The sequence below is a fragment of the Tigriopus californicus genome, chromosome 9 (assembly GCF_007210705.1).
Source record: "Tigriopus californicus strain San Diego chromosome 9, Tcal_SD_v2.1, whole genome shotgun sequence".
Lineage (NCBI taxonomy): Eukaryota > Metazoa > Arthropoda > Copepoda > Harpacticoida > Harpacticidae > Tigriopus > Tigriopus californicus.
The window spans coordinates 10,469,676-10,475,005 of NC_081448.1; positions in this window are offsets into that span (position 1 = coordinate 10,469,676).

The window sequence follows — 5,330 nt, forward strand, 5'->3', positions numbered from 1 at the left end:
TCCCAATCGAGCGCTGGCTTCTTATTAATAGATATATCGATCGGAAAATGAGGCACATCGTGTGTTTTCAGACATCGAAGTCCCTTTTGTGCGTTTCCAAAGTTTTTGAGCACATATGCAACCATGAAGGATGATGCTGCAAGAACGAAAGTTTGGCCATTTTTGTTCTAAGAACCGAGTCTGTTGTTGGCATGCACATTAAAAATAATCTCTTGTGGCTGAGGTAAACTATACTGATGATGATTAGTTCCACCATTCTAAGTTCAAATTGGATCTTTCGTATTCCACTCCCTTCTCATGAAGTTTGCAATTTTGTAATGAATTTGCTTTTAGGCTGTGTACACGTCTTTGAAGGATCACGGTTTCCACAGAAGAACGAGGAGGAAGAGCAGGAAATGGAGTACTTTGTGCCAGGGTTTCAGATCATCACTCAGCCAACTTCTCACACTCTCCAATTTGTTCCACGCTTCACTCCCCATTTGCGGAAGGCCTCCAAGGTCAAGCAGTGGGCGATAACCAACACTAAGTGGGACATATTATTATACTTAGGTTGCAGTGCAGTGGGTGCTACCATTCATTCAGGGATTAGGAGACCCTCTTGGTTAATTCGACTGCATCACTTCTGCCGTCAAGAGAGAGATAGACCCATTGGTGGCAAGGATGATGGTGGTGATGGTGCTCTTATGCGACTGTCGTCTGGTCTTGGATTGAGGACGATTTGAATGATTGCATTTGCTTCCCTTCTGCCAAGACATCCGGGAAGGTTAGAGTACCGTGCATCTACGATCTTAAAAACAAGTGAGCCAATTCTGGAATCCATTAAAGTCGAGAGTCGTGACTTCAAGCCCTCACAAATGGATGGGCACGATGGAAAAGGCAAGAGGAAAGCAAACCCGAAAGATAGATAGATAGATAGACACACACGCACAAATCCCAGCTTTATGACAGGATGAAGGCGAACTCTTGTTGTTGCATTTTCCAACTTTGATCAATTCAAGCCATCCAGACATCCAAATTTGAAAAGATGGCACCGCCTTCAGAATCGCTTCTGAAGTCTAATACATATATTGGAGCTGAACAAGATTGCCACCAGTTAATTGAACCTTGAACTTCGGCACACTTCCAAGTTTTCTTCAAAATTTGTAGGAGATTGTGCTATTGCTGACTTCATGGCATATTCTGTTGGCTTTATTTAGAATTACGTACGTCGAAAATTCCTTCATTATTGGCTCTTTACGGTCCCAATTTGCTTTTGAGTGGGAATGTGCCAATAATAACCTAGTACATTGGGTAGTGCATGCTTTCCAAACTTTCTTCCGAAATCGCTGGAAAGTCATTTCACGGACATTCATGGGCCCATCTACGTAATTCACCCTTCAGGGACTGAATCAAGTGTTTGGTGCTCCAGTAGACCTACTATCTCTTGGTTATTTCCAGTCGTTAGTGTGGCTAGAGTCTTAAGATAATAGCAGTTTCGAGAAACATATGCTTGGAATGACTTTTTCGTACTCAAGGTCTAAAATTGGCCAAACACCTTGGACGAATGCGACAACAAAGTTAGAATGGGTTCCGGAACGGCCAGATTTCAGACTCGGCCATAAGTGTCATAAACCTTTATTCAATAGGGACACCTCGGCAGTTTTGCCCTTGAGACTGGCCTTGAATCATGAGCAGGACATTCTTGCACCACGATGAATGTGGACCCCTTATGTGGAAGATGGGACCGAGATTTTTGTTGTTCCATCCAATTATATGTCGCCGGCAAGCCTTAGTTGGCGTGGCGTATACCTACATATATCCTGGTTAAATTTGTGTAGTAGCCATGGTTTGAATTAAGTTATGGGAAATGTACTAACACTGAGACACTTTTATGCACTGTGGTTAAAGAAGAGATTTGAGCAGAATTTTGAGCTGAAGTTTTGAACGAATTGTCCAAGCGTGTCTGGACTAGGGAATACCAGGGATCTTCCTCGACAAATCACGTTTCTTTGGATGCAAGCTCTTCCCCATTTAAAGCACTTAAGCTTAGAAAGTATTCGGAATAAATGGACCCTGGCTTACATACGTAAATATAAGTAGACTCTTTAAACTACGAATGAAGGTTGTCCGGAACTGTCATTCAGATTGCCTTTGATCGGACAGATCAACCAACTTTCATCCAATCAATAAACTTATTCCAGATAGATTGGCTGGCTAGCTGAGACAATGGGAGCAATCGCAGTAACCAAAAAGCACATAAATGCCTTATGTAAACTGGGATATGATCGCCCGAAAAACTTTGAGAACTTTAAGAAGTTTTAAGAATCATCATTTCCAAGAAAAAAAATCATGCCCTTGGGAGTGTGATCCTCTATATTTTAGGGCCCAAAAAGGGAACTTTAGGCTGAATCCGACGAGTTCAGACATATTTGTATGCGTCAACCGTGATGGAGAACTTGAGCCTTACGCCTGAAGTTCTTTGTCAATGTATTTGTTGCTTTTAGACTTCACTTTTGCGCAAATCCCTCGCCATTATCTGTCACGCTAATTTCTATTTATTTCCTGCTATATTGTCATCAAGGACATGGTGCAGTTCGTCGTGCTTGTTCCACTTGAAGACCAGCCTTGATTGAGGAAGTTGAGAGCTCAAGGTCTCTTTCGACACCTCGTAATTGAGACGTAATTTCGGGGCCTGTCCTCAGTCCACATAACTTCTGTCTTCAAACATTCGCTATACGTTGTCAGCGGAAATAGTTTTGGAGACAGTAATGGAGAGATAACTTGAGATAACTTGGGCTTGTATACACTGGAATCGACCTCGAGCATCAGGAGTGAGGAGGAAAGGAAGGAAGCTTTCAGCGAATCAAGCCGCAAGAGTTCATCGAAAAAATTTGCATAACGTGAAGCATCTGAGAGGAAGAGAACTCCCCAACGGCTCCACGATCGGGCAAAATTGAAAACTACCTTCGGAAGAACCCACGATCTTCGTTCTTGACGTGATCGCTTGCATGCCAAAACAACTAAAGTCATTTCGAGAAAGCTTTTTTTCTTACCTCTTTGTGCATCAGAGGAGGTTTTAATACCGTGTTGAAGGAGTCCTATATGGAGGGGGGGAGGAAGGATTGAGTTGGGCAATTGGAACTCTCTGGGCCTGAAGCAACAAACAATGGGAGAGGGTTAGGCGGGAAAGGAGAAAACATGGTCGGTCTTTGGCAATTGTTTTCCTCGCTAATTTTGCCCACGCAATCACTTGCTCTTTGTCTTGATCCTGAAAAGGCAACACAATTAATAACCATTGAGGCTTGTGATCTCCAAGCACACGATTAGTACTACCAATTGGAACAAGTTGAGTCTCGAGAACTTTGTTCCATCTAATGAACCAATGGAACGAAGTAATGCAATCTTGACAGGCTCGCTTCTGCCATTGGAAGGGCTAACAAAGATAGCTTTGAGTTAATCGCAGTGGTCATCCTTGTGAACTATACCAAGGTACACAATTGTTGGACAGCTCATGGAGAATAGAACTTCAGCTTCATTGTGCCGTTCTGGCCCAAAAGCCAGAAAATTGTACTTATGAACCTCGCATTCAGTTTTTCATGGTCCTCATAGTCCTCAGAAAGGAATGAGAGTGTTATAAATGCATAGAGGCCTACGATCAAGAAATCTAAATTCAAAGTGAAGCCTTGTCCTCTTCAATGCTTCTAATTCTTTGTGGCCGTGTGCAACTGTGTACATAGACCGAATCAAAATAAGATATCCTAATTCTAAAGTTATTTCGCCTCCGTTCTACATAATTTCTCCGTTTTCAGAAAAAAAGAATGCAATTTATCACAATGTACATGAGGTTCAATTCGAGAATCTTGGAAGCGGGAACATCATTAGATCTAATCGAGGCAAACAGAAGCAACGATGATCTGGCCGTGGAGGGCGCTTCAGTTCGATGTTTTTGTTCTTCTATCTAACAAACAAGCTGAGAGTTACACAACATTTCAGTTTCCAAGCCATTGAGGCAGGTTACTAAGCAGGCAGGCAGACAAGCAAGGTCAACAGATCATAGAGGCCGTTCCCAAATGGTCCTAAATTTGGCATTTTAAACAAGCCCCTTTTAAAGAAAACAGCCTTTTTGAACGGTAGATGGCGATAGCTGTTGACTTTGATGACGTTAACTGGAAAACGTCTACTATAAGGGCACAATAAAACTAAGGGCAAGGTTGGATAACAAATTCACTGGTACCCTAGCAATCCTCGATATTGACGTACCGTTATAAATATGAGGAGGAGTTAAAGAAAATTGCCAAACATATGCCTTTAAGCCAACAAAATGATAAATATCGTTGTATTACATGGAGCTACTCGCATGGGTCAAAATCTTCCGATGTCCTTTGGTGGCAATGATTTTGACGAATCTTCAAAATGTGAAATACTTTTGTGTTTTTCTATCAATAATAGCCTTCACAGTAATCACATGGATTACAATTAAGATCACCTCTCTAGGCTCCTTTGATCTATGAGCATGAAGTAAGTGCATACATCGTGTTCAGTACCAATACATACTATGTAGCCCAATCCTGAATGAAGTTACGTGAACACGTCGACTGACTAGGTTTGTGCAATTTGAACTTTCGACTCCGACATAAACTTGAAAGGAAGTAGAATGACGAAGTATTTCAACTTATCTAGCTATTCAAAAGTCGCAGGCTTGAAAAGAATTCGCATTCCAATGAAAAATATTTTGCACACCCAATGAGACGGTCTTATGCAAACGTCGACTAGCTACTGAATGGAGAAGTAGGCCGTGAAAATGTGATTAACTCAGACAGAACGTTCCAAGAAACATTGACCAGCTTATATGGTGAGCCTTGAGATTTGCTTCAAGATCTGCAGATAAACCAATTGAATGAGTGCCTCCATGACGAGATATCGTTACCCAAAGTCAATCTGTGTAACTTTCACTCCCTCGACAAATTGCCTAACCCTCATCTACAAGTAATGGGATTATGACTCAGTGGGCAATCCAAGGACTTGAATCCCGCACCAAAAGGTCTGGCTGAGGATTACTGAAAAAGCAAAAGGCCAGTCTTGCTTGGAAATACACTCATATTGCACATTGGTCCCAGCTATGGCTTATTATGGGGTGACAGGTCAATAAATTCAGCTCCGACAAGCAACACGACGAACAATGGGCCAAAATGGCCTAACTAGTAAATGTCGAAATAAAATGGCACAAACAGGATAAACAGACTTCTTAGGATTGGCCGTGGGACCGAATTCAGCGCATTTCTTCTGTACGCATACTAGCCTTTTTTTATCCAACACAAATCTTGTGGGATTTGAACGAAGATCTGGGGGGG